General features: G+C 42.5%; 1 long non-coding RNA gene across 5 annotated transcripts in view; it reads left to right on the top strand.

Moving 5' to 3' along the window:
* The first annotated feature begins 367 nt into the window (after nt 1–367).
* The window catches only part of LOC140186340 (uncharacterized), a 76,377-nt gene continuing 56,335 nt past the window's right edge, over nt 368–20,409 (top strand). For 3 of the 5 annotated variants that reach the window (XR_011882839.1, XR_011882840.1, XR_011882841.1), the window contains exon 1: nt 368–539. This is a non-coding gene — a long non-coding RNA (uncharacterized lncRNA). Of the gene's footprint in view, nt 540–5,373; nt 5,447–5,973; nt 6,009–20,409 lie in introns of those variants that run through there. The other 2 variants (XR_011882842.1, XR_011882845.1) reach the window with 2 other exon arrangements.

The raw sequence follows: 20,409 nt of genomic DNA, 5'->3' as shown, positions 1-20,409 counted from the left end.
CATCAATATTGGGATGGAGATGCAATCGTCTGAGAAGATAGGCAATTCACACACCTGTATCTAACCTCTTATTTCGGTTCCTTTTTTTCTCTCTCCCACATACTTATGTACTTTTTTAATTTCCTCTTTCAATTCATTCTCCACCCGCTCCGTTTTCTTCTCTATCGTTCCTGTCGCGTACTTGGCCGTTTCTCTTTCTGGTTGGGCTAAGCGTCAAGGTGGCGGGGGGGGCGGGGGTTCGGAGACATATTTCAGAGGCGCAGCTTATCGACGGGAATTTACGGCGCTGTGAAGCGGGTCTGGTGCTGCCAGGGGCTTTGGGAATCTGCCAAACCCTGGAGCTTGTGAGGATTAGATCACAGTCCCACATCCTGTGGGTTGGAGTTGATGTTGTTGCTGCTGGAAGGAACACAAATTCTTTCTTCCCTCAAACCAGTCTGCGAGAAGCTGCAAACTGTGGGTTCTTCTTTCGGTAAAGGCGCGAAAGGCCATGACATTATCCGACACTTGAACTATTGTTCTTTACAGCTAAACTATTGGTATGTAAGATAGTAAGAAAGTTCTTTAATTAATTTTCTAAGTGTTTTCCCTAAATGGTGTTTCTTTAAGAGTCCCGATGTTATTAAACGTTTGTGGTGTCTGAAATCCCCGCTTCTTACCCGCCCACTTGCTTATCTAGAAAATATTTTGTGAAGGAGGATGCATTCTTTTTGCCAAAGGTTTGTAACAGCATTTTGTTAGCGGCCTTGAATTAATGCCAGTTACGGTTCAGTTGGTTATATTTATCACCTCTAAATACACCGTCCACTTCAGCTTAAAGCCCAGGTGCAGAGAGGAAGAGAACACTATAGTTTAGATAAGCTGTTATTAATGGCTTTTACTAATTGTAAAATACTTTGGGATATCTTGATCGTGTATAAGTGCAAGACATTCTAATGTTTTTTTAAACTATTCTGATTGTTTTTAACTGCTGGTAATCCTTGTCCTAACTTTCTGTGAGTTATTCCACCCATCACATTAAACTGGTTAATTTCCCGGAGTAAAAACAAAAGTGTAGTATAATGAAAACTCCCATAATTTATAGATGTTCTTTGTAAACTTATTTATTATATTCTGTCAGCTGAGAATTCTGATTGGCTTCCTTCCATTTGTTTAATTCCTTTGTGCTATCACTTTCTTTGTTATTCCTTGTCTTGATTTGATTTATAACTATCCAGTGTTCTGGACACTGAAACAAGGATCTTTGCTGCAACAAAATGAAGTCCAGAATAGGAATGAAAGTACTTGAATATAGGGTGAAAATGTATGTATAATATTCTTCACTTTTAAAGAAGATTTGAAGAATTTTGTGGAAAATTATTACAATTACCAGTGACAATGTAAACATTCTTTTGTAATTGGTGCTCTTATGTGATTGTTTTAATCATAAGAATTGATATACTTGCCGACATGTTGGGTCACAATTTGGTCCTTGCTTCCTGAACCATCAGAAAGGAGCAGAATTTGGCCATTCAGCTCATTGAGTCTACTCCATCATTCGATTATGAGCAATTTATTTGCCCTTTCAACCCTATTCTCCTGCTTTCTCCCCACAGGCTTTGGTATCTTTACTAATCAACAACTTAATCAACCTCCGCTTTAAATATATCCAATGATTTGGCCTCCACGGTCTTCTGTGGCAGTTAATTCCGTAGAGTCACCATCTTCTGGCTAAAGAAATTCCTCTTCTGTTCTAAAGGGATGTATTCTGCGCTGTGCCCTCTGGTCTTAGGCTTTCAAGATTAGAAACATCCATTCTATCTAGGCACTTCAATATTTCATATGTTTCAATGATATCTCCTCTCCTTTTCCTAAATCTCAGCAAGTACAGATAAGGGGCCATCAAACATAACTGGTACATTAACCATTTTCATTCCCTGGATCATTCTGGTAAACCTCCTCTGGACCCTTTCCAGTGCTAGCATATCCTTTTTTAGATATGGGGCAAAAAACTGTCTACAGTATTACAATACCTTATAAAGCCTCAGCACTGCATCCTTGCTTTTGTATTCCTATCCTCTTGAAATGAATGCTAACATTGCATTTGCCTTCTTTACTACAACATAACCTGCAAGTTAGCCTTTAAGGTAACCTTCACTAAGACTCCCAAGTCCTTTTGCACCTCCGATTTCTGAATTTCCTCTCCATTTAGAAAATAGACTACGCTTTTTCCTTCCATCAAAGTGCATGACCATACACTTCCCTACATTGTATTCTATCTTCTATTTCTTTGCCCAGCCTCTTAATGTCTTTCTGCAGACTCCAAATGCACCTTGTAAGAACTGCTTAAAATAGTTAATAACTAAACTCAAAACTTGTATCAATGATGAAGAAAATGTAGGAATACTTCTTTTGGTACCTTAGCCTAGGAATTTGACTTCACCTTTCTGGTGTGTTAAATGGCCCTTGCATTGCCCCACCATTTCCAAATCCAGTCCCATAATTGGTCAAAGAAGTTTGAAAGGGTATGTTGTTGATTTACAGCCAGAAGCACACAATGAGAGGAGATCTGTGCAGTTCTTGCTTAGCCCATATTCCTCTTGGCATTACTGCAGACACTTCAGCAATTCCCACAATTACTGCAGGGGTGGGTTACAGGGGAAAAGGAGGCAGTTCTAATGTTTACTCAAGTCCTGCTGCTAGATGTGGAGACTAGAATGGATATCTTGTAGAAAGTTGGGGGTGAAGTTGGCTGGTATGAGTGCTGACCATTTGTGTGAGAAATGCTACAAGGAATTTCGTGACCAACTAGATATGTCAAGGTGAGCTGTAGACCAACAAAAAAGCTACTCTTTTATGTTGGGCAAAAGTTGTGTGCAAACTGTAAATTATTGCTGTTCCACTCAGTACACCTCTATCCTAACGTCCAAAGAAGTCAACCTTATAAAGGGATAATAATGCATTCTTTATCATCTACCTTTGAACTAGGACATTGAGGAACAGGAATGAGGCCATGTGTATGAGAGGGGAGCCCTTGGATTCAGTTCCAAAGCCCTGACTTGGCGGACCATCTTGCAGGCGCCTAAGAGCAATTGCAGTCTTCCTGATGTACTTTATAACATTGCCCCAATGTGATCACTACATCCACCTTTCATTACTGTGGACTTATCTTGTAGAAAGCTGAAGGTGAAGTTGGCTGGAATGAGTGCTAACCATTTGTGTGAGAAATGCTGCAAGGAATTTCGTGACCAACTAGATGTGTCAAAGTGAGCTGCAAACCCAACTCTTATGTAGGGGTGGCAAATCTTTTGAGAATGTGTGCCCAAATTGATGATTGTTTTAAAATATTTTCTTCTTTCCATGATAACTTTCGGAGAGATTATCATTGATTAATGAATTAATGGTCTTATTTTTAAGGAAAAGGATGACCCACACGTAGTCATTGTTTTACTATTAATAAAAATGTAACAGAAACAGATCAAAATAAATTAAGCAATTTAGAAAACCTATTAAAATTACTTATATTTTAAAAGGACAATTGAAAAGTAATATTTTAAATAGGATTGTTACTGTACCTCATAACAAGAATTGTGAAATTATGTTGTCCATATTCATAAACAACCAAGGAAAGTAAACACATCTTAGCTCACTGAAACTTTTGTTTCTGCACTAATAATGACAAATATTTTATACCTGGCTTGTAGTTGGTTGATTTGAGAGCTATGTATGTAGCACCAGTTTCATCAGTAAGTTTACTCCTATAATTAGACTTAACCACGCTCACCACTGAAAACAATGACTCACCTGAATATTCATAGCGCTGCTAAACTATAGCACACACATATTTGCCATTATTATCACTGAATATCTAATATTCACTACCCAACCATTTACTGTCCAAATACTGATGTCTACACTAGGTCAGCGAAGATTTCAAAGTATCATCCAATGTCATGTGTTCTTACTGGTGTGAGAACTTTCCAATAAAATATCTCACTGCTCTCAGTTTGTAAGAAGAAAATCATTGGATGCTTCATTTGGCTGTAGAGATAAACATTATGAATCTTTTTATTATGGGTGGAATTTGAAGAGTCAAGGCGTGGTACTACATGACACATTCCAACAAAATTTTATGTGGCTGACTTGGGCACTTACGCTATAGGCTTACTTCATCTTCTGCGTTATTACTGTACAGGCTGCAGCTTTGTAAGTTTCCTTTCCTTTGCAGGCCAAGAGATATTTAGGCCATTTGTTCAGGCCTCTTCTGCTAGGGAAGGGGTGGAGCTGAAGGGGTCATTGAAGTCTAATGAAGGGAGTGATGGTGTGGAACAAACTATGTTTTCTATCTGACATAACACAACACTCTCTCAGACTTTCACCGCAAGGGTCGGCTAGATTAGTTAGAGGGACACAAGAAAGTAGTGGGCTTTAGTCTTTCTCCAGTGCAGGGCATCTTGCAAGAGCTTGCCATAGGAAGTCCTTGTTATTCTTCCTGCCTCAGAGGGCTCAGATGAGGGTCATATCTGGGCTGTTGTTATGATGAGAGTGATGTGGGTGAATCAAGAGATGTGAACCAGTTGTCACCACTTCTTCAGGAGATGACAAGAATAGAAGGTTATGTAGGGACAGGAGAGCAGGGCCTTCACTATGAATGTAAAGTACAGTTCTTTGCTCAAGAGTAGTAAGAGTCCCTCAGCACCTGCTGGTTCAGGTGACCACTGCTGTGAAACTACAACTCAAAAATCTGAGTATAAAATTAGCTGGTCAAGCCCAAGGATTTTTGATACCTAAAGTGACTTGAACCCAGTTATTCCGTCTGGCTTGAGGGGAAAAATTGCATAAAGGCACTTTATAAAGTATAGTGGCAACAACAAAACATGTTTTATAAAGTGTCTTCAATATACTGAAGTATCCTGAGATGCTTAACACAGGGTTATCAACATAGTTTGTGATATGAAATATTAGGACAACTCATATAAGTCACTTTGAAGGGACGTCTTCAAAGAAAAGAAAAACAAAGTGGCTAGTGATGCAGTTTCTGTGCCCTGGGAGTTGAGTACATAGTTATTAATAGAGCAATAAAAATATCCAATGTACAAGAGGACAATCATTGCAATTGTCCAAGGATATGACTGTACAGAATTTTATACAAGGACGAGACTTTTTAATTTCAAAGCACTGCTAGTTTAGAAGCCAGCAAAGGCCATTAAACATGCATAGTGGACACAGGATATGATCTGAGTTGGGTAAGAGTTTCAGCTTGAAGGCCAACTTTCTTCCGTCATGACCTAAATTAAGATTTGTTACAATAAATTTATTACTTTGTGGAAAACTACTTGAGGTAAGATCCCAGTACACGTTTCTATATCCATCAACAGGGTACGTACGCATACTGGAAAGTGAAAGGAAGTGGAGAAACTGTCCTCATTTGAATGTTCAAATGAAATTAAGCATTGAGAAGGAAATGGTAATGTTTGATCAGGGTTTTTAATATTTTTTAAAATGAATCTGGGAGAGGAAAGGAAAATGAAGATGGGAAAATTTTAGTTGCGAGGGAAGTGAAATGAAGAGCTGCTGTGTGCGGTTAAAGAGCAAGTACAGGCAGATGTGACTGACGGTCCTCCATATTATGTGAGACTCACTCTGAGGTTTCAGAACTATTTGAAAAGAAACTAAGGTCTGTGTTAAGTGTTTTTTAAAAAAAAACCTGCAGAATTTCCTGGTAGTACAGTGGATTCTGGTTATTTGGGCTATTGGTTAATCAGGGCAGTCAATGCCAGTTATTTGGACATGATAAGCTCAAAAACTAAATACAGTGAATTCCGGTAAATTAAACCATTGGTTAATTGTGACAGCTGCTTGTTTGGGATAATCCTTAACAAAAATGAATTGAGAAAATAGCTGGGTTTCTTTTGTTTATTTGGGACACCGTGCTGTTTAATTGGGACAGGAGACTGATACAGAACAGTTTCTAAATAATGTCAGTCGCATGCACCTGTGTGGCCGTTAAACACTACACTGTGCTTAGGGTGAGTAGTTTTTAAATAGTATCAGTTGCATGTGGTTGTGTTCAAAAAGCAGTGATTTCTGTCACTGATATTTACAGAGAAATAGGCAGCAAGATAACTCAGAACTGTTTTGCTCACTGTGGTTTCAAGCATTTGGGCTTGAAGATGTCACAAATGGTGGGGAGTGGAAATTAAGTTGGCAAGTCAAGTTTATTGTCATTTAATTATATGCATGTATATAATCATACAATGTATATAGAAATGAGACAATGTTTCATTTGAACTAGTGTGTAAAGCAAAGTAGCACACAAAACACATGATAACTTCATGAAGGTAAGGATAAAATCTACAGATGAATCTCACATAAATAACAAACTAAGGTGCTTTAATATTAAATATTGTATGGTACAGAACAGATTAACCAGTAAATCTTTGAATAAAGTGCAGCAGGGAGGTCAGAAGGCTAATGGCCTGGGTGAAGAAACTGTTTCTCATTCTGACTGTTCTTGTTTTTATGCATCGTAGTCTCCTACTTACTGGTAGAAAGAAATAAACAATATTATTACTTCAACAAGTTGGGCACTATGAAGAATTTGAAGGAAATGACACTCATTTAGAATATTACAATGAAAGTGAAGCTTTGAAGGATGCAAACACGAGGAAATCTGCAGATGCTGGAATTTCAAACAACACACATAAAAATTGCTGGTGAACGCAGCAGGTCAGGCAGCATCTCTAGGAAGAGGTACAGTCGACGTTTTGGGCCGAGACCCTTCGTCAGGACTAATTGAAAGAAGAGATAGTAAGAGATTAGAGAGGGGGAGGGGGAGATCTGAAATGATAGAAGATAGAAGGGGGAGGGATGGAGCTAAGAGCTGGAAAGTTGATTGGCAAAAGGGATATGAGAGGATCATGGGACGGGAGGCCTAGGGAGAAAGAAAGGGGGAGGGCGGAAGACCAGAAGATGGGCAAGGAGTATAGTGAGAGGGACAGAGGGAGAAGAAGGAGACAGAGAAAAAAAAATAATAAATATAAATAAATAATGAGTGGGGTATGAAGGGGAGGTGGGGCATTAACGGAAGTTAGAGAAGTCAATGTTCATGCCATTAGGTTGGAGGCTACCCAGACAGAATATAAGGTGTTGTTCCTCCAACCTGAGTGTGGCTTCATCTTGACAGTAGAGGAGGCCGTGGATAGACATATCAGAATGGGAATGGGACGTGGAATTAAAATATGTGGCCACTGGGAGATCCTGCTTTCTCTGGTGGACAGAGTGTAGGTGTTCAGCAAAACGGTCTCCCAGCCTGCGTCGGGTCTCGCCAATATATAGGAGACCGCATCAGGAGCACCAGCCAACTCACAGGTGAAGTGTCGCCTCACCTGGAAGGACTGTCTGGGGCCCTGAACGGTGATGAGGGAGGAAGTGTAAAGGCATATGTAGCACTTGTTCCGCTTACAAGGTTAAATAGCAGGAGGGAGATTGGTGGGAAAGGATGGGGGGAACGAATGGACAAGGGAGTCACGTAGGGAGCAATCCCTGCGGAAAGCAGAGGGAGGGGAGGGAAAGATGTGCTTAGTGGTGGGATCCTGTTGGAGGTGGCGGAAGTTACGGAGAATTACATGTTGGACTTGGAGGCTGGTGGGGTGGTAGGTGAGGACAAGGGGAACCCTATTCCTAGTGGGGTGGCAAGAGGATGGGGTGAGAGCAGATGTGCATGAAATGGGAGAGATGCATTTGAGAGCAGAGTTGATGGTGGAGGAAGGGAAGCCCCTTTCTTTAATAAAGGAGACATCTCCTTCATCCTGGAATGAAAAGCCTCATCCTGAGAGCAGATGTGGTGGAGACAGAGGAGTTGCGAGAAGGGGATAGCATTTTTTGCAAGAGACAGGGTGAGAAGAGGAATAGTCCAGGTAGCTGTGAGAATCCATAGGCTTATAGTAGACGTCAGTACATAAGCTGTCTCCAGAGATAGAGACAGAAAGATTAAGAAAGGGGAGGAAGGTGTTGGAAATGGACCAGCTGAACTTGAGGGCAGGGTAAAAGTTGGAGGCAAAGTTAATAAAGTCAACAAGCTCAGCATGCGTGCAGGAAGCAGCGTCAATGCAGTCATCGATGTAGCTAAGGAAAAGTGGGGGACAGATACCAGTATAGCAGTATGGGCTTGGAACATGGATTGTTCCACAAAGCCAACAAAAAGGCAGGCATAGCTGGGACCCATACAGGTGCCCATGGCTACACCTTTAGTTTGGAGGAAGTGGGAGGAGCCAAAGGAGAAATTATTAAGAGTAAGGACTAATTCCGCTAGACGGAGCAGAGTGGTGGTAGAGGGGAACTGGTTAGGTCTGGAATCCAAAAAGAAGCGGAGAACTTTGAGACCTTACTGGTGGGAAATGGAAGTTTATAGGGACTGGACATCCATGGTGAAAATAAAGCGGTGGGGGCCAGGGAACTTAAAATCATCGAAAAAATTCAGAGCATGAGAAGTGTCATGAACATAGATAAGAAGGGATTGAACAAGGGAGGATAAAACAGTATCGAGGTATGCAGAAATGAGTTTGGTGGGACAGGAGCAAGCTGAGACAATGGGTCTACCTGGACAGGCAGGATCTTGGGTAGGGGGTAGAAACGGGAAGTGTGGGGTATGGGAACTATAAAGTTGGTAGCAGTGGATGGGAGATCCCCTGAGCAGATAAAGTTGGTGATGGTGTGGGAGACAATGGCCTGGTGCTCCTTAGTGGGGTCACGATCGAGGGGTAAATAAGAGGAGGTATCCGTGAGTTGTCGCTGTGCCTCGGCAAGGTAGAGGTCAGTATGCCAGACCACAACAGCACCCACCTTATCGGCGGGTTTTATAGTAAGGTTAGGATTAGTGTGGAGAGTGTGGAGGGAGTGGAGAGCAGAGCATTCGGAATGAGTGAGGTTGGAATGGGAACAAGGTGCGGTGAAGTCGAGATGGTTGATGTCCCGTCGGATATAATCCTTTGAAGGATACAATCATCAAAAGCATTGTATGTGGGCAGTCCATTATCTACACTAGGTATCTGCGTTGATTTTATTTATTTACTGTCAATAAAAAGAACAGAGCAGTGTACACTAGACAAATTCCACCATTGATAACTATTAGGAAATAATAAACAGTTTTATATTACTGTAGTAATACTGGTAGTTATATTTTGTAACTCCAAAAGAAATACGCAGTGGCTGGGAAAAACATGTCTACCTAGTTTTACTTTAGTAAAGCATTTGCATATGATACGGTTGCATAATGACTTATGACACTCACTGTCATAACATAACATTACAAGACATTCATGAATTATGTAAACAGCTAAGAATGCTCAATCAAACAATACATTTGCAATATTACTGAAATATTAAATAATGTTCTAATTTGTTCTGTATTTCATTTAAATACATTTTTTTTGCTTGGTTAAATGGTAGTTTGTCTATTTCCATAACACTTCGGCTAATTGGCACTGCTGTTTCATTGGGCAAAAGGTATCTCTGTCCATATATGTCCCAATTAACCAGAAACACTGTATTTGATTTTCCCCAAATCGGCACATATTTCCCATTGAAATACGAAATGCAAATGGGGAAAAAACTAATTTTATGTGGATAGTAATTCATTCAAAATGTTGACTTTTTTCCAAAATGTATTTCTTTTTAAAAACATTTGGATATTTTATCTTCCCCTTGATCTCTTGCGCATCTCTCAAGTTTGATTGTTCTCTTGTTTCAAAACAAAAATGTAAAATGCTAAAGGTGATGGTTTCTTACTTTATACTTTTCTTTCTAAAATATCTCTAAAAGTCAGTTCTGCAGTGTTGTTGGAAATAGAATGGCAGAAAGTCAAACATTCTGACTTGAGTCAATTTTTGCTTTCAATTTTGCCTCTTAAATTCACAAATAATTAAATGCAGTTAAGTTAAAATACCAGTGGGATGCCCACTAGGCCTCCTTTACAAACGGTCATGTACAGGCAATGTCTGTGCTTGGATTGACATTGTAATTTTTCAAATGTATTAAGGGATGAATGAAATGTTGTTCAAGAAGTGGAAAGGAATCATAATTAATTGGAAATGTTGTTAGAAAGTGGAAAATGTCATTGTTGTGGGGAAATGGCACTGGTTTCATGTATGTCATTGAGAATTGGAGCATTTGACTAGGCTAAGTTTGGAAAACAAAGGCTATTTTGTGTGTCAAGCTTGTTTACTGCAGAGAAATTCGACATATGCTCAGTAAAGCATATTGGCAGCTGAAATAATTTTCTGTTTGTGAATTCTGCAGTTTGGCAAACCAAATAATATAATAATATTTTTTAAATGTTCAGGCAATGTGAATGGGGATAGAAAGAATTAAGATTTTCGGTTAGTAACATTTCTTCAAACGGAGGGTCATTGCACTGAAACACAATTCCTTTCTCCCTCCACAGTTGCTACCTGACCTCCTGAGAATTTCCAGCATCTTCTATTTTTGTATCAGATTACTGACACTTTTTTTTGCTTTGTTCCTAATTTATGAATATACCTTGACATATTAGAACACTTCTGCTTCTTACCTAGGGGAAGAGCGCTGGCAAATTGAGCTATTTCTTTGCATTGCCAATAAATTGATGTCACTATGAAGTATTTTCATTCAGTTGCTCATGGGAAAATGAACTGTGGATGGAACTTGATGCTCTTCTAGACTAGTACTAAGCCCTGAATTTCCTTTTGTCATCACTTATCCTCGTGCGTGATGGCATCAGACATGTAAACACATGTGTAGCAAGCCTTGTTTGTGACGGGTTTACAAATAATCTCATGACATAAAATTCTTTTAGTTGTTTCAGTTTAATACTTCTCCCTATACACTCATAACATGGTGTATGGTTATACATATAGCTTAATTCTAAGTGAAGTAGTCTCTCTCTGTGATCAGAGGAGCCAGGTGGAGAATGGATTACTAGAGGGAAGGAGCAGATCTTTGTGGATGGAGCAAGAAGCAAATCCCATGGAATCAGAATTCACGGAATGATGAGAGCATGGATAAGCTGGTATTTGAAAATATCATAGAAACTGTAGAAAAACTACAGCACAGAAGCAGGCCTTTTGGCCCTTCTTGGCTGTGCCGAACCATTTTCTGCCTAGTCCCACTGACCTGCACACGGACCATATCCCTCCATACACCTCCCATCCATGTATCTGTCCAATTTATTCTTAAATGTTAAAAAAGAACCCGCATTTACCACCTCATCTGGCAGCTCATTCCACACTCCCACCACTCACTGTGTGAAGAAGCCAACCTTAATGTTTCCCTTCACCCCTAACCCATGTCCTCTGGTTTTTTTTCTCCACTTGCCGCAGTGGAAAAAGCCTACTTGCATTCACTCTATCTATACCCATCATAATTTTATACACCTCTGTCAAATCTCCCCTCATTCTTCTACGCTCCAGGGAATAAAGTCCTAACCTATTCAACCTTTCTCTGTAACTGAGTTTCTCAAGTCCCGGCAACATCCTTGTAAACCTTCTCTGCACTCTTTCAACCTTACTAATATCCTTCTTGTAACTTGGTGACCAAAACTGAACACAATACTCCAGAGTCGACCTCACCAATGTCTTATACAACCTCATCATAACATTCCAGCTCTTACACTCAATACTTTGATTAATAAAGGCCAATGTACCAAAAGCTCTCCTTACGACCCTATCTACCTGTGACGCCACTTTTAGGGAATTTTGTATCTGTATTCCCAGATCCCTCTGTTCTACTGCACTCCTCAGTGCCTTACCATTAACCCTGTATGTTCTACCTTGGTTTGTCCTTCCGAAGTGCAATACCTCACACTTGGTATTAAATTCCATCTGCCATTTTTCAGCCCATTTTTCCAGCTGGTCCAAATCCCTCTGCAAGCTTTGAAAACTTTCCTCACTGTCCACTACACCTCCAATCTTTGTATCATCAGCAAATTTGCTGATCCAATTTACCACATTATCATCCAGATCATTGATATAGATGACACATAGCAATGGACCCAGCACTGATTACTGTGGCACACCACTAGTCACAGGCCTTCATTCAGAGAAGCAGTCCTCCACTACGACTCTCTGGCTTCTTTCATTGAGCCAATGTCTAATCCAATTTGCTACCCCTCCATGTATATCTAGTGACTGAATCTTCCTAACTAACCTCCCATGTAGGACCTTGTCAAAGGCCTTACTGAAGTCCATGTAGACAACATCCACTGCCTTCCCTTCATCCACTTTCCTGGTAACCTCCTCGAAAACTCTAATAGATTGGTTAAACATGACCTACCATGCACAAAGCCATGTTCACTCTCCCTAATAAGTCCTTGTCTATCCAAATGCTTGTAGATTCTGTCTCTTAGTACTCCCTCCAGTCACTTAGTACTCCCTCCAATATCGTCAGCAATGGAAGTGATCAACTGCAGGTTTTTGAGAAAAGTCACCTTCTGGAAGAATACGGGGGCTTTGAGCTTCTGAACACTTGTTCGGAGGCTATTAGCTACTTAGCCTTATACTAAATTTTTTAAACATTATACATACAATGTCCCATCAAAGGATTGTTGATCAACATTGAACCCCACTATGCTTTGCCTCTAGCTTCCATCTGCCAGCACGTTAGATGTCTGAAAGTCCTTGCAACAGTTCTCTCTAAACTGAGAACAGTAAACTTTATCATGTTACTGGTAGTTCTAGTTAACGCCAATGGCCTTAAATCATCATTTCAAATAAGTCACTGTTTAAGCTAAAACAGGAGAATGCTAGAAACCATCTGGTCAGCTGGGCTTTGTGGGAAGAGAAATGGAGCCGATATTTCAGATTGAAGACCCTTTGTCGGAATTGTGAAGGAGAAAAGAGGAGCTCTTTAAACTGCAGAGAGGGTGGGGAAGGGAATTGTTTCAGGGAGCGTAAAACTGGTTATCCATGGGGTTTGGCTATAAACAAAGCTACCTGGGTAATGGCTGAATGGGAGCAGTTAGAGAGTGAGAACATGGATAAAAGAATGTAGAGCAAGAGAACAAGACCATCAGGTTAGGCTGCATTTGTCCTCCACTCCCAAAGGAGGGAAAGAATAAGATGAGCCAATATCATAGACTGATGACTCATACTGACAGAGATTTCAAGAATTCAACATTGAATCCAGAATCTGGGGTGTGCCCAGACTGAAGGTGAGGTTGCTGTTTCTCAAGCTTGGTTTAGGCCTCATTGTAACAGTGCAGGAAGCCACAGACCCGTAGCTGCAAGTGGGATGGTGAATTAAAATGACAGACAAAAGGAAAATCAGGATCATCCCTGTGGATTGAATGCAGGTGCTCCACAAAGCTGTCATAGAGGAATACAGGACATCTACAGTCCCTTCGGCCCAAGGTGACTGTGCCAAATATGGTGCCCACCATATTTGTGGTAAATAATGGTACTATTGTATCTGCCTCTGGCAGCTCATTCCATATACTCATCACCCTGTTGCTCCTTAGGTCCTTAGGTCCCATTTCCCCTCCCACCCTAAACCTATGCTGCCCTACGTTTGGACTCCTCCATCATGGGGGAAAGAAAATTGTCATCATCCACATTATCTCTGCCTCCCATTTTGAACTCTGAGAACCATAGAACATTACAGCACAGAAACAGTCCTTTTGGCCCTTCTTGGCTCTGCCAAACCATTTTTCTGCCTAGTCCCACTGACCTGCGCCTGGACCATATCCCTCCATACACCTCTCATCCATATACCTGTCCAAGTTTTTCTTAAATGTTAAAAGTGAGCCCGCATTTACCACTTCATCTGGCAGCTCATTCCACACTCCCACCACTCTCTGTGGGAAGGAGCCCCCACTAGTGTTCCCTTTAAATGTTTTCCCCTTCACCCTTAACCCATGTCCTCTGGTTTTTTTCTCCACTTGCCGCAGTGGAAAAAGCCCTCTTGCACTCACTCTATCTATACCCATCATAATTTTATACACCTCTGTCAAATTTCCCCTCATTCTTCTACGCTCCAGGGAATAAAATCCTAACCTATTCAACTTTCTCTGTAACTGAGTTTCTCAAGTCCCAGCAACATCCTTGTAAACCTTCTCTGCACTCTTTCAACCTTATTAATATCCTTCCTGTAATTTGGTGAACAAAACTGTACACAATACTCCAGATTCGGCCTCACCATAACTTTCCAACTCTTATACTCAGTACCTGCACCTTGATTTATAAAGGCCAATGTACCAAAAGCTCTCTTTATGACCCTATCTACCTGTGACACCACTTTTAGGGAATTTTGTACCTGTTTTCCCAGATCCCTCTGTTCTACTGCACTCCTCAGTGCCCTACCATTTACCTTGTATGTTCTACCTTGGTTTGTCCTTCCAAAGTGCAATACCTCACACTTGTTGGTATTAAACTCAATCTGCCATTTTTCAGCCCATTTTTCCAGCTGGTCCAAATCCCTCCGCAAGCTTTGAAAACCTTCCTCACTGTCCACTACACCTCCAATCTTTGTATCATCAGCAAATTTGCTGATCCAATTTACCACATTATCATCCAGATCATTGATATAAATGACAAATAACAATGGACCCAGCACTGATCCCTGTGGCACACCACACAGGCCTCCATTCAGAGAAGCAGTCCTCCACTACCACTCTCTGGCTTCTTCCATTGAGCCAATGCCTAATCCAATTTGCTACCTCTCCATGTATATCTAATGACTGAATCTTCCTAACTAACCTCCCATGTGGGACCTTGTCAACGGGCTTACTGAAGTCCATGTAGACAACATCCACTACCTTCCCTTCATCCACTTTCCTAGTAACCTCCTTGAAAACTCTAATAGATTGGTTAAACATGACCTACCATGCACAAAGCCATGTTGTCTCTCCCTAATATGCCCTTGTCTATCCAAATGCTTGTAGATCCTATCTCTTTGTACTCCTTCCAATAATTTACCTACTACCGACATCAAACTTACTGGCCTATCATTTCCCAGATTACTTTTAGAGCCTTTTTTAAATAATGGAACAACATGAGCTATCCTCCAATCCTCCAGCACCTCACCCGTAGATACCGACATTTTAAATATATCTGCCAGGGCCCCTGCAATTTCAACACTAGTCTCCTTCAAGGTCCGAGGGAATACCCTGTCAGGTCCTGGGGATTTATCTACTCTGGTTTGCCTCAAGATAGCAAGCACCTCCTCCTCCTCAATCTGTATATGTTCCATGACCTCACTACTTGATTGCCTTATTCCCATTGTCTCCATGCCAGTTTCCTTAGTAAATACAGATGCAAAAAACCCATTTAACATCTCCCCCTTTTCTTTTGGTTCCATACATAGTCAACCACTCTGATCTTCAAGAGGATCAATTTTATCCCTTACTATCCTTTTGCTCTTAATATACCTGTAGAAGCTCTTTGGATTATCCTTCACCTTAACTGCCAAAGCAACCTCATGTCTTCTTCTAGCCCTCCTGATTTCTTTCTTAAGTTTTTTTTGCACTTTTATACTCCTCAAGCACCTTATTTGCTCCCTGTTTCCTATACATGTCATACAGCTCTCTCTTCTTCTTTATCAGAGTTCCAATATCCCTTGAGAACTAAGATTCCTTATTCTTATTCACTTTGCCTTTAATCCTGACAGGAACATACAAACTCTGCACTCTCAAAATTTCTCCTTTGAAGGCCTCCCACTTACCAATCACATCCTTGCCAGAGAACAACCTGTCCCAATCCATGCTTTTTAGATCCTTTCTCATTTCTTCAGATTTGGCCTTTTTCCAGTTTAGAACCTTCTTGCCCAATTTGCATTTGGTTTTTCTAGTGTAGTGGAGAACCAAACTCTAATAAGCTCCAAACCATTCTAAGACTTAAGGTACAAAATAATGCAATTCTATTTTGAAATATTTGATTTGGCAGATTTTCTGTTCCCTGTGTTGATCTACCTGGAAGTATAAATGGTAACAGAAAATGTTGGGAACACTCAGCAGATCAGGCAGCATCTGTGAAAAGAGAAACAGAGTTAACATTTTCGGTTGAAGACCCTTTGCTGGAATGAGTATTTTGCTCTTGGAGAATTTGACTGAAGGTAACAGGGATCTGTGTGGTCTAGTGGAAATGTTCTGTGAATGAACTACCCAATCCCCATTTGGTTCAAGGAGTCTGTAATTTTAAACACTGAATTAATTGTATGTATTTTAATGTGTTGTTTTAAGAAAACAAATATCAGACATGCACCAGTTAGCCAAAACTCCTGTGTTTGCTAACCCATGATGGCATCCAATTTAGTAACACCTCCGTTTTAATATTCCCGTTCACATTTCAATACCTTTCTATGGCCCTTTCTAACTTTTCTTTTCTTCTCAATCTTGTGCAACTTTTTAAGATTTTTCTATTTGTCCAGCTCTGACCCCTAATGCACACTTGGTTTGACTTGCTCCAGTATGGGCATCTGCTCTGGAATTCCCTTCCTAAAGTTTTCTTTATCAGTAACATTTCTTTCTTTTAACTTTCTGAAAGACTCTCTGTGAATAAGCTTCTGGACATTTGCCCCGACTGTGGTTGGGATCGAATTTAGTTTGAAAGTGCTTCCGATAAACTCCCTGGAGCTTTTTTTTGCTGTGTTGTGGATGAGATATGAATGCAGGGTGGTGATGCAGCTGCATTGATCTGTAAGCCTGGGATTATGAAACTTGAATTTCTTCAGCAGGGTTTAAATTTTTGAAGTGTTGTCTACCACAGATTTCCTGAGTGAAGGAAGGAAGTGTTTTTCATTTGGTGGATGGGAGTCAGTGGTCAGTGAACAGATGGAAATGTTGGAATGCTTGGAAAAGTTCCTGTTTGCCAAAAGAAACAGGCTAGCTGCATTATAGGATCTTCAGATTAGAGATCTTAAGTTAATGCAATTAAATGAAAGCTATTTGAGTACCACAAATAAAATAATTTGTATAAATTCTGTGAATAATGACATATAGTGTTGGTGACAAAGAAGGAGATCCTCTCTTCGACGGGAGTTCAGTGAAACCATCTCTCACTGCTCCCCATCTGTAATTTCTTCGGCCCTTCAACTTTTCGACCACACTTTGACTCAGACTCGCTATCACAGCCATATATCCTTTCTTGGAACATGCCTCCATCACCAACTTACTCCAGTTGGCTTTAGGATTCGTTTCCAAGCCTCTCAGTTTGGACCTTCTGAGGATCCCAGGTACTCACATTTTATTGACTCTGCCTCTCGCTGCTTCTCCCGTCAAGCTCTGAAGGCGACTCTCTCCGCCATGAGGAGGTACTTGATGTCCCTATCCCAGACCCTTCCACACCTTCGGGACACTTTCTTCGCCGTCTGTAATGGTCCTACCCATTATTTCATCCTCCGTCAGATTCACGCCTGCAATCGCCATTTTTTTGACTTTGTCATGTTAGGCAAAGATCGCAAGATCCTACATCTACGGACTCCAGAGCCTGCTGGCCCTGAAACTAGCAGGCATGAACTTCAGATTGCGGCTCCTGCCATTGATCTCGGCGGCTCCAAAACCTCAGGGCATATTCAAAACCTGGACTCCAGCAACGACCATGGACACCTTCACAGCGATTGCGCAACCACCAACTGCGACGCCAGCGTTGAACTCCAGGCCGGGTCTTTATGTGCCGCTGTTGTGACTCCCGTCTCCCGTCTCCCCTTCCCCCACCAATACTCTGCAATCCCGTCTCCTTCAGATCCCATCGTCAGCTCCTGGGTACTCAGAGGCTCCATCTTCCTCTCACCCCAACCCTCCCCTCTCCATTGACACCCCCAGCCTCCCCCCTCCCCCCTCTGATCCCAGCTCTCATCCATGCCGGGTCTTTACCATCCCCTCCGACCTTCAACTGTCGGAGGCAGAACGCTCTGTTCTCAGTAAGGGCCTCACGTTTGTCCCCCTTCGCCCACACCTCAACAAGTTCCGTGTTCGCCATGATGCGGAACTTTTCTTCGGCCGTCTCCGTCTCCAAGCCTACTTCTTCGGCAAGAACTCTTCCACCCCCACCGATGACCCCTTCTCCGGTCTTCAACCCTCCTCTTCTTCATGGACACCCCGCTCTGGTCTTCTGCCTGCTCTGGATCTCTTTATCACTAATTGCCGATGGGACATCAACCGTCTCGACTTCACCGCACCTTTTCCCCATTCCAACCTCATTCCTTCCGAACGGTCTGCTCTCCACTCCCTCCGCATTAATCCTAACCTTAGGGGGGTGCTGTTGTAGTCTGGCGTACTGACCTCTACCTTGCCGAGGCACAGCGACAACTCGCGGATACCTCCTCTTATTTACCCCTCGATCGTGACCCCACTAAGGAGAACCAGGCCATTGTCTCCCACTGCCCTCAGGGGATCTCCCATCCACTGCTACCAACCTCATAGTTCCCACACCCCGCACTTCCCGTTTCTACCTCCTACCCAAGATCCACAAACCTCCCTGTCCTGGCCGACCTATTGTCTCAGCTTGCTCCTGCCCCACCGAACTCATTTCTGCATACCTCGACACTGTTTTATCACCCCTTGTTCAATCCCTTCCGACCTATGTTCGTGACACTTCTCACGCTCTTAAACTTTTCGATGATTTTAAGTTCCCTGGCCCCCACCGCTTTATTTTCACCATGGATGTCCAGTCCCTATATACTTCCATCCCCCATCAGGAAGGTCTTAAAGCTCTACGCTTCTTTTTGGATTCCAGACCTAATCAGTTCCCCTCTACCACCACTCTGCTCCGTCTAGAGGAATTAGTCCTTACTCTTAATAATTTCTCCTTTGGCTCCTCCCACTTCCTCCAAACTAAAGGTGTAGCTATGGGCACCTGTATGGGTCCTAGCTATGCCTGCCTTTTTGTTGGGTTTGTGGAACAATCTATGTTCCGTGCCTATTCTGGTATCTGTCCCCCACTTTTCCTTCGCTACATTGATGACTGCATTGGCGCTGCTTCCTGCACGCATGCAGAACTCGTTGACTTTATTAACTTTGCCTCCAACTTTCACCCTGCCCTCAAGTTTACCTGGTCCATTTCTGACACCTCCCTCCCCTTTCTAGATCTTTCTGTCTCTGTCTCTGGAGACAGCTTATCCACTGATGTCTACTATAAGCCTGCTGACTCTCACAGCTATCTGGACTATTCCTCTTCTCACCCTGTCTCTTGCAAAAACGCCATCCCCTTCTCGCAATTCCTCCGTCTCCGCCGCATCTGCTCTCAGGATGAGGCTTTTCATTCTAGGACGAGGGAGATGTCTTCCTTTTTTAAAGAAAGGGGCTTCCCTTCCTCCACTATCAACTCTGCTCTTAAATGCATCTCCCCCATTTCACGTACATCTGCTCTCACTCCATCCTCTCGCCACCCCACTAGGAATAGGGTTCCCCTGGTCCTCACCTACCACCCCACCAGCCTCCGGGTCCAACATATTATTCTGCGTAACTTCCGCCACCTCCAACAGGATCCCACCACTAAGCACATCTTTCCCTCCCCCCCTCTCGCTGCATTCTGCAGGGATCGCTCCCTATACAACTCCCTTGTCCATTCGTCCCCCCCATCCCTCCCCACTGATCTCCCTCCTGGCACTTATCCGTGTAAGCGGAACAAGTGCTACACATGCCCTTACACTTCCTCCCTTACCACCATTCAGGGCCCCAAACAGTCCTTCCAGGTGAGGCAACACTTCACCTGTGAGTCGACTGGGGTGATATACTGCGTCCGGTGCTCCCGATGTGGCCTTTTATATATTGGCGAGACCCGACGCAGACTGGGAGACCGCTTTGCTGAACATCTACGCTCTGTCCGCCAGAGAAAGCAGGATCTCCCAGTGGCCACACATTTTAATTCCACATCCCATTCCCATTCTGACATGTCCATCCACGGCCTCCTCTACTGTAAAGATGAAGCCACACTCAGGTTGGAGGAACAACACCTTATATTCCGTCTGGGTAGCCTCCAACCTGATGGCATGAACATCGACTTCTCTAACTTCCGCTAAGGCCCCACCTCCCCCTCGTACCCCATCTGTTACTCATTTTTATGCACACATTCTTTCTCTCACTCTCCTTTTTCTCCCTCTGTCCCTCTGAATATACCTCCTGCCCATCCTCTGGGTCCCCCCCCCTTGTCTTTTTTCCCGGACCTCCTGTCCCATGATCCTCTCGTATCCCCTTTTGCCTATCACCTGTCCAGCTCTTGGCTCCATCCCTCCCCCTCCTGTCTTCTCCTATCATTTTGGATCTCCCAATCCCCCTCCAACTTTCAAATCCCTTACTCACTCTTCCTTCAGTTAGTCCTGACGAAGGATCTCGGCCTGAAACGTCGACTGCACCTCTTCCTACAGATGCTGCCTGGCCTGCTGCGTTCACCAGCAACTTTGATGTGTGTTGCTCTAAGGAGAAAATCTGTGGATGCTGGAAATCCAAGCAGCACACAAAAT

Source organism: Mobula birostris, chromosome 2, assembly GCF_030028105.1.
Source record: "Mobula birostris isolate sMobBir1 chromosome 2, sMobBir1.hap1, whole genome shotgun sequence".
NCBI classification, from domain to species: domain Eukaryota; kingdom Metazoa; phylum Chordata; class Chondrichthyes; order Myliobatiformes; family Myliobatidae; genus Mobula; species Mobula birostris.
The sequence above is the reverse complement of the archived record's forward strand: the minus strand, read 5'-3'. Positions and strand labels throughout refer to the sequence as shown.